Source organism: Rutilus rutilus (assembly GCF_951802725.1).
Source record: "Rutilus rutilus genome assembly, chromosome: 6".
In the NCBI taxonomy this organism is placed as follows: domain Eukaryota; kingdom Metazoa; phylum Chordata; class Actinopteri; order Cypriniformes; family Leuciscidae; genus Rutilus; species Rutilus rutilus.
Genome location: NC_140214.1, coordinates 48,746,918 through 48,757,084, shown reverse-complemented (window position 1 = coordinate 48,757,084; position 10,167 = coordinate 48,746,918). Strand labels below are relative to the sequence as shown.

At 37.3% G+C, this 10,167-nt stretch overlaps 1 long non-coding RNA gene across 1 annotated transcript; it reads left to right on the top strand.

Annotated features, from left to right (window-relative positions):
- Window positions 1-8,690: 8,690 nt before the first annotated feature.
- LOC311292668 lies at window positions 8,691-9,699 on the top strand. Its single transcript, XR_014627773.1, has 2 exons — window positions 8,691-8,767; window positions 8,896-9,699. It is a non-coding gene; the product is annotated as an uncharacterized lncRNA (long non-coding RNA).
- Window positions 9,700-10,167: the final 468 nt, after the last annotated feature.

The window sequence follows — 10,167 nt, the reverse complement described above, 5'->3', positions numbered from 1 at the left end:
GGTTTATAAATGTATTTATTCATTCTATGCTGTGTGTGTGAATTTCAGTTAATTTTACATAAAACTATAACACAAACACAAATAATTGAAAGATTGTTTGCTTTCTGTTATATTTATTAATTGTTCTATTGGCACCTTGCCACTCTCTCTCTCTCTCTCTCTCTCTCTCTCTCTCTCTCTCTCTCTCTCTCTCTCTCTCTCTCTCTCTCTCTCTCTCTCTCTCTCTCTCTCTCTCTCTCTCTCTCTCTCTCTCTCTCTCTCTCTCTCTCTCTCTCTCTCTCTCTCTCTCTCTCTCTCTCCTAGCTCCTAATCTGAATGACGCACTTTGCCAGCTTTCTTATGTGTGTGTCTCTTTTGTTGCATTCCTGCCTATAAAAGGCAGAGTGTGTCTTCTAGCCATTACCAAGGGATTGGTCAGATATAAACAGTCAATCAGTGTGTGTGTGTGTGTGTGTCGTGTTGGCAAAATGAATCGGAGTGTGCATGGGCTAATTTCGAGCTACAGGCAAAACAAGTGAAAAGATTTAATTTAAAAAAAATTTTTTTTTATTTTATTTAGTTGAATTTGAGGTTTTCACAAAATTTTGTTCATTAAGCCCTCGTCTATCGACCCCAATGTTCCAAATTGAAATTAAACATCTAAAGGTATCTTTATTTGTACGTTTTCTGAGAGGAGTAGTACCTTTCCTTTTCCTTGAAAAATGTGTTTTTTCTCTGCTCGCTTCTCGACGACTGGTGCTTCCTCTCAGCACAAGTTTGGTATGGTTTTAAAGCGCAGCGTTCCAACTTTCGAATATGGCCTTCAAAGGATGCAGAATTGAATTGGGACAGCCTTCATTGCGCCGCGGTGACGCAAATCGGCCTTTAAATGCGGCCAATCGGCCTTCAAATGCGACTTTCCAAGGATTCAGCCTTTGAATTGGGACGTCCTTCGTCACGCCGCTGTGACGAACTCAGCATTCAAATACGGCCAATCGGCCTTCAAATACAGCCTTCGGAGGATGCAGCCTTCACATTGGGACACAGGTTCTGTCTTCTAGCCATTACCAAGGGATTGGTCAGATATAAACAGTCAGTCAGTATGTGTGTGTGTGTGTGTGTGTCTTGCTGGCAAAAATAAATCAGAGTACGCATGGGCTAATTTCGAGCTACAGGCAAAACAAGTGAAAAAAATTAAATTTAAATTTTTTAAATTTTAGAATTTAGTTGAATTTGAGGTTTTCACAAAAATGGCCTCGTCTAGCGATCCCAATGCTCCAAATTGCAATTAAACATCAAAAAGGTATCTTTATTTGTACGTTTTTCTGTAGACTACGCGTTGGTTTTCATTTATACTTCTGCGTCGTTGTCCGCGTTGACACGCAATTACACATGCAGAGGGATCATGTGAAACCTGAGGGAGCGGTTCTAATGGACCAATCACAGCGCTTGCGTCCGCGTAGAATTGACCCATTGTTACATTTTTGCGAAAAACGCAGAAAATCGAACCCGATCCGAATTTTTTTATACGGACAAAAGTTTCGTAGACAGTGTGCAAGCGTGATTGACATAACGTGAGGTCTATTTTTTTTTTTTTTTTTTTTGCGAAAATTTTGGATAAAAAAATTCGGATCGGGTTCGATTTTCTGCGTTTTTCGCATCCACAGCCAGTATTTTGAGAGTTTTTTTGACAATTCAGAGCCACCGTACAAGCGAACGACAAAATCCAGAATGAATAAAATATAACCATAGACAGTATAAACGGAATATAACCTGTATACAGCTGTTCTGTCTGCCCAGCGCTTCTGCCGGCCGTGTGTGTGTGTCCATACCTAGACATACTGCCAGTCTCTGTTCAGGATCGATTGATTCACGGAAATTGGTGGTCTTCTTTTTATATGTGGCTCCAGTATCGCTAGCAAAGCATCAAACTGTTCCACTGACATTCTGAGGTAAAAATTTTAATCGCTCGGGATAATTTCGCAACTCCTTGATAAGGAGGTGAAACTCTTCTTCCTCTCGGCGCAATCTCAGGATTGGATGGACCCAATATTTCCTCTTTCTTTTTCTCTTTTTAAGAAGAAAGAGGGCAACAAAATCATCCTCACTGCTTGACGAATCCATTTTGTATTTTTGCGTTTTTTTTTCCCGCAAAGGTTTAATAAATACGCATCGGACGTGCAAGGTTTCTGTGCGTGACGAATTTTAAGGCTGACGAACGTTTCTGCTGATCAGCGTGCCAGCTGATCTCATTCCCCGCACCAGCTGCTGCCTATTCACTCACCCATAAAGACTCATCGCACTCTCCTTTCTTTGTCAGATCGCTGTTTTGGTGTCCTCAGTGTGTATCATTGTGTGCCGTCTCCAGTTCTGTTCCTGATTCGAGTTTCCTGTTCGGTGTCTTCGTGGTGTTCGTCTCATCTGGATGTTCACTATCTCTGGATTCACCGTCACCTGTCATCTAGTCCCTGCGCCACCAGCCCACCCGAGTTCTGTGTTTTGTGTCATTCTGACCCTCAATAAAGAGTTACTTGCATTATTGCTTCCGCTTCATGTATTATGACAGAACGATCTGACCAAGCGATGGAAGCAGCAAGCGGATCCTCTTCTCCTCTGGAAGATTTCATCAGGTCCAGTATTTCTCAGATGGATGCCCAGGAGAGGAACTTAACTGAGTCGACATTTCATTCACTTCACCCAACCCCCAAACTAGATGACAACGCAGAAATGGTCACAATAAAAAGTCTGTAACTAATAATGCTGCAGATGCGCTTTCTGGGTTACTAAAACACATGACTGTCTAACAATACTGTACTGAATTAAGAGTTTTCTGTCCATTGCTGCTACTCTCAAGTCACATGAGAGAGCAATGACAAGGGTCTTTGTCCATACATACAGGAGAGCTATTGTATCTTCGGGGGAAGTACCGCTGACTGGACAGTCATGCGGGCATCGGAAAATTGTTAGAGACAAGCTGAAATCAGCAGGTGTTCATGTGATGTTGGAACCATGTATGCCTTACAGTAAATATGATAAAGGCACCTGAAATCGGACTATAAAGGAAGGGAACCGGACGAGACTCAGCGCTCTTCCTTGCATCTCCAACTTGGAACTCCAGCATTTTTCAAGTGCAAGAAGCTATTATGCCTAGCTAATATTTCTCTGTTAGTTCAGTACTCTATTATATTCTGTAACAAGTATTCTTTTCATTTTGATTCTTTTAATAAATATTGTTAAACATTTATTATAATCATCTGTCTGGAACTTGGATTTTTGAGTACGCGTCACCTTATTCCTTCCTGGATCAGGACGATCACAGCCAGGATGAAAACTACCAAGGGGTGAGCATCTCTTTTCTGATAAGAAAATATATGCACTGTGATATTTGATTGATTAGATAGCCTAGCCAAAGAGGCAGCTTACGACAGGGTTATTGTTGTATAGCGAACACGGTCCAAGGGTACCTAAAAAGGTAGACTTATATTACGATGAGGACATCTATTATCATTATAATATACTATCTTTATAATCAACTATTATGATTATGGTTTATTATCTTTATAATAGAATACGAAGTTGTAAAGACTGATCACCTAACTCTTAATGGCACAACTATAGGATAGGCTCTATAGTTACCGCGGGATTATTTCTACGTCCTGGATAGGATATAAAATAATTTGGAACGGTATTAATTGTGAAAATCCATTACATGGGGGCTCGTCGGAATTATAAAACCCGGAGAAAAAAGTGAATATAATCAATCAAATTGAATGACCCAAAATAATTCGCAAAAATAAATAGAGGACGCTCTATTAAAAAGCAAGCGAAACCGCACGGCAGAACCAGTGAGTATCTGTAAAAACATAAATAAAATACCTAGATCAAGGGCGTAACTTTGGGTCTACCATTGGGGGGGTTAAACTCGCGGCATATTTATTTATTTATTTATTTATTTATTGAATAATTTTCTTGTGTAAAAGCCAAGGTAACATGCGCGCGAGTACTGAATTGAGCTCTCTTTCGTGTCTGAATGGACAAATACACACAACATTATGTCGAAATGTCAGTTTTGGAGAGTATTCACGTAAACTATGTTGGTTATGTCTTAAACAGTTTTGAGTGTATTGGATCAGCGCACGTCACTGGACATGATCCGACGTCTTAAAGTGACAGTGGGTAATAAACCTAATGTGGTCTGTGTATTGATCAAGCAACAAAAGGAAAAGAGAAAAGCATTCACTGCTCGTTAATAGCTTTAATAATAATTCATTATATTTAATTCATACAAATAAATATGTCTGCTGCTTGAAAGAATAAAGAATGATGATATTTTTTAGATATGTTGTCACCAGTATTTATTAGTTATTTTTTAATCCAACCAACTCCAAAACGTTTTGAGCTGTATGTATTTTTATCTTAATTTTCGTATATGTAAAAAAAAATATAAAAAAAAAATATAAAAATAAATTCTGCATGAATACAAAAAAGCATACACTCCTGTTATTTTTTTATTAAATCTGTTTTTTACCTGTTTACAGATAATTACTTTGAATGGAGCTAAATAAATATAATACTATATATCATAAACATTTTAATGGTGTTTTTGTTATGTGACTAACAACTAACAACTATAGATGATAATAACAAAGTACAGAAACAACATGTTTATTTTGGGACGGTTGACATTCACTTTAGGACGGTTCAAATCGTTTTTCAGGACGGTTCCAGGACGGAGGTGAAAAAAGTTAGTCTGGAGCCCTGAACAGCATTAAAAACTTTCAAATAGAGAAAATGAAAGTGCAATTATATTATCACTTTGCATGAAATAAGACTCAAAAGTAGATAAAAAAAATGTGTGTTTGCATTTAGCCTCTGATAACATAAAATTCAGAAACTGAGAAAATACAAGTGTGGACTAACGTTAGTTGTGCTTTGATTCATTTTGTCACTTTGCAAACTCCATGCAAAAAGAACAAAATAATAATAATAATAATCAAAATAAATAATAATAATCTCAAATTGAGCCGGAGGTGGTAAATTCCTAATAATGTACGTATTTTTTTTTTTAGGTATTTTAATAAGATACCTAAAATACGTTGCACATACAGCTCAACTAACGCGATCATTATAAAGGTGTTTGAACAACAAAACACATCCACTTGCACATATTTGACAATCGGAATATCATATATATCCTGGTATAGCTAACAAATTTGTGAAATTTTGAATAAAAAAGGAAATAAAAGCAGATCATCAGTCATTCAGCGTGGCTGCGGTGTGACAAGCAATGAATGACGCGTCTCCATGGGAACCATAAAGTGATACTACGATCAATAACGGTCGCCTTGAAAAACTTTTAAACTTACGTGTGTAAAGGTTAAGTAAGGCTTACATTTAAACGTGTCTTTGTTTTGTTTTGAGTGTATGGTCAATAAATAAAGGAATTAAAAAGTTGGGCACAAATCCTGTTTGTCGCGCCCCACTTGTCATGGCTCTATTCCCCACCAGTGGGCCGCACCCGCGCCCCACACTTTGAGAAACGCTGAGCTAATATAGGGGTACATCCGTTTGGTCAGGATTTTTCCTCTTTTTGGCTGGTGTCGACCAACAATGAAAAATCGTTGTCTGGCTGCCTTTCAGTGTCCTTTTCATCTTTCCATCCGTTAGCATGCTTCTCCAACCATTCATCCCAGCGACTGCGCAAAATTGTTAACAAACTTGGTAGAGAAAGCGGGTTGGGTAATACCAAGTAGGCTAGTCGGTGCGGTGGGCGGGGGTACATTACAGCTTTTTTTTTAAATATGATACTATCTTTCTTGCTGGCAAATGAAATTAATAAAGAAAACGAACAAAAGTATTAATTCGGAATATTTCATATTTATTTTAATCTGAATGATGTGATGATATTGGGGGGGTTATATTAGCTGGATCTGATTTTTGAGGGGGTCATGACCCCCGTAACCCCCGTGCAAATTACGCGCATGACCTAGATTAAAGGGTAGAATTTTTCCTAGTCTGCATTCCAACTAAAAGACCCAAATGACTCAAATGGCTCAACTACCAATAGATTTAAATGTATGTCCAGCGCCTCAGCAATAATCCATATACCAAATCACTATAATTAAACGTGATAATTTTCAAAAGCAGAAAAAAGCTAAAGAAAAGGATGAGAATTGGTATATTGGAGACTGTGAGATAAATAATAGACAGGAATTCATCTGCACTTGAGCAGTAGATGTAAGGGCCATTATAGAACGAATTAATGACACCAGATTAAAAGGGGACAAAATTAAAGTTCACTTTGATCCTGGAATGGAAGTAACATACAAACCGACCACAGATTCCAGTATAGAGGTATTCTATGGTAAAACGAGAGTTATGTATGATGGAACAGCTATGCCTCAAAGAAAACGCAGGGATTCTCATGATAAAGAAATTTACTATTCTGATGTAGAGAAGCCTGGCCCTAGCACTCAAAAAAGATTAGACTTTCGAGAAGCTAGTCCTGGACTCCAATACATACCGCTGGCAAATGAATTAATTCATACTTTAAAAAGTAAAAACAAATCTGTTCACGCAAGAAATAGAGGTGAGGATACAACCACCGAGGCTGAAGAAACTGAATGGGATGGTGAAGAAAGTGTAGTTTGCCAGTGGGACGAACCCATTCCACAAAGGAATAGAGTTAATCACAAAAATTCAAGACCATTGTCTCGTGAAAGAAAGAGTAAGAGTTATGCCATAGAAAACATAGATCTTGCAGGGAGAAAAACTCTAATAAGACCAGGGCATAACTTAACCCTTAAAGACCTAGAACATTTTTGGGGCGCCTGACTCACCTGTACTTTTCTTTGTTTTTCTAACCCATTCTAGCAGCAAGCATCAAGTGCCATATATCACTTTAAACAGGAGAACCTAAAGTTTCCAGCTAGCTCATTTAAAGTCCCAGTTTTACATTTCTTTTGTCAGAGAATTTATGAAATGAACAGGATTTTAAGAAAAACGGCAGCAAAAAATGTGGTGTTTTCAGTGTGAACTCAAACAGAACTTCCTGAAGTTTTGTTTTTTTCTTTTAGAAAAGTTAGACTTGGTTGTTTTAGACTTCCAGATGAAATTTTGTCTACATGTAACAATCCCTCAGCAAGTTATATCCATTTATTATAATATTATTCTAGGCGTTTTTGTGTAAAAACAGGTGTATTACATTTACTGACAATGCAGATGTGTCCAAATAAGTTCAGGAAGTAAAGTAAATAGAAAAGTTGTTATATTACAACAGAACACTGAAGCAAACATTTTTCCTCAGAAAATGATATTATAATTTGAACATGAACAACAAATGCAAACAATATAACAAGTAGTGACAACTGTGCAATATAAATACTAACAATACAATATACAGAGTGTAAATGAACAAATGGTTCAAATAATCTTCACAAACTAAATACAAAAAGAAATAAACAGTGCAAATGAAGAAATGGTTCATTGAGGGTAATATACTGAGTGCTAATGAACAAATAGTGCAAATAATCTTCACAAACTAAATACAAATAGATAAATAAACAGTGCAAATGATTCAAACAATCTTCTGAATCGGAAGGTTCCACCAGGTCTAACGACTCGTTTAAAAAAATCAATTCTAAGACATCCTCCGATTTGTACTGCTGTTTTTTTTACATACTCATGCTCTTTCGTGTTTTATGCTCTTTCGTGTTTTATGCTCTTTCATGGTTTGCGCTCTTTCGTGTTTTGCGCTATGGTCAAAAACTTTGCATCCGTTAGTTTTCATGCGTAGTTTTCAACGCATTGCGTTTGTTAAAAATGTATAAAGAAACGTGATTGGTTGTTAAAATCACCAATCACTATGTTTGTTGGTTGAGTTGATGACCGTTTGGACGAATCTGGGCATGGGGGTGGGACTAAGCATCAACAATCGTTCCTGTTTGGCTCAGAGAAAGAAACCACATGTATTTCCTTGACAAATCACTGCTGCAGATTTTGATGACGCAATCACCGGGACTACGCAGCCTATGAATGACCAATAGAGACAACCATGATAACACGGGAAAGCTGTGAATCTCATCTTTACGGTGCATTTTAAAGCATACAGATTGGAATAGCGACTCAAAAGTTATTAAACATTTTAGAACGATAGTTATTTTATGCCGTGGGCGGCCGTATCGGTCTTTAAGGGTTAACCCTCTGGGGACCAAGCTGTTTTTGGGGTCCTTGAGATGTTCTGACATGCCTTGACATTTGTGCTTTTTTCAGTTATTTATAAACATGTTAATGGCAAAGGTGTAAATTCACTCTATATAGCACAAACAGGGCTACCATAATATGCGAGCAACGTGTATGTAGATGTTTGTATTTTTAAGAGAATAATGTTTATGCGTGGTTATTGGAAAAAATTAAAATGAAAGTTGCTGATTTAAGAACACAAAACACATATTAAATATGTGTTCACAAGACTTTTGACTAATGGATGTTGTCCCTTTGAATTCTAGCTTCAAAATTATGTGAAAATCATCCTGCCTAATTTTTCACATAAAACACTACATTGATTTAAACATTGTAAAACAGTTTTTTTGTCAGAAGAGGTTTATGCGTGGGAGTGGTAATGGGTCATCAATATTAATGAGATTCAGACCAGGGGTGTGATATAGAAGCTCCCCCAAGTGCTAATGGGCCATCAAGTGAGGCAGCCTGAACAAAGAATGAGGAGATTCAAATGTTTTGTTTTTCAATCTGTTTTATTGTAATTTTGTAAAAACAAAAGTAAAGGCAGGTATCTCACAGTAAATGCTTATGCCCCGTTGATGCGGGCTCTAAGCAAATCAAATGTGACCAAAATAAATAATCAGTCGGCTATAAACAAAGCAATTGTGAGCGATAAATAAACAAAAGTAAAGGCAGGTATCTCACAGTAAATGCTTATGCCCCGTTGATGCGGGCTCTAAGCAAATCAAATGTGAGGAAAATAAACAAAAGTAAAGGCAGTTGGTAAATATGTACTTACTCTTTCTGATTTCTGACTGTGTTGCTAAGCGCACTCCGAGTTGCAGGCGGACGTAGTGATGACGCTACATTCCTTTTAAAAAAGTTGAAGAATATTATTACATAAATATAACTATAGTAGCATTAGTCTATAATGAATAACTGATGTAAATAATTTTAGACGCGTGCAATAAGCCTATATGCGTGTCAATGGGCCATTACCGGAGAGGCACACCGCAAACATTAGCCTAACACATTTGTGCACTTCATTAACTGGGTATATTTACACATTTCAGCACATTTACACACATTTACAACTGATATTTGCGAGCATGCATCGTTAATGATAATGAGGCAGCATTTATATAGTCAAAATATAATCTAAACACCTACTAGGCCTACTTTCTAAAATAATTTCTAAATTCTATCTTTCATACATAATGATCTAAACATATCATTTACTGCTAGGCTACACATACAAATACAAATTTTCTTAACCAAGGGGTGTAGCATATGTACACAAAAAAACAAAAAACAAAACATTTTTGACGTTGAAATGGTACGAGATATTAAATTCATGGTATAGATATGCACTTTCATTAGATCGTGTTGAATATAGGTAGATATCAAATGTCAATACTCTGGATGGCAAGTCCACCCAGTATAATATGTAAGCTCATGTTTTGAATAGCTTGTCAACTAATGCAAGTAAGAATAAATACTTACTCATCCGAAATTCTATCCACGGCTGGATCAATTTGCTCTTCAAAATACAAACGGTCGTCATCAGAGTAGTCGCGCTCCTCTTCTGATGAAAATCTGGACTCTTCGTCGCTAGTATCCAGGACGAGCTGAAGGGCTTCCGCACCGGTGTACCGTGTCATCTTCCCAACGCGCAGACTGAATGATGAAACTTGAAGCGTTTAATGCATTTGCTTGGGGGCGTTTACCTGTTTTGCATAGATGGCTTAGCACATTATCTTGTGAATAGCGCGCTCCGTGAGTAGGCGTGAACGAATTAAAGTCAATGAGCTCGTAATGAGCTCGACTGGAATCGCTCTCTTTTTATACAGATTACAGAAGCTGATAATATTTGTTTTTTTATATAAATTACTTCATTTAAAAGATGCGATCTCAAGCTTTATGCCCGTGGGTCTGTTTAGATCATTTTCTAAACTTACAGATTTTAAG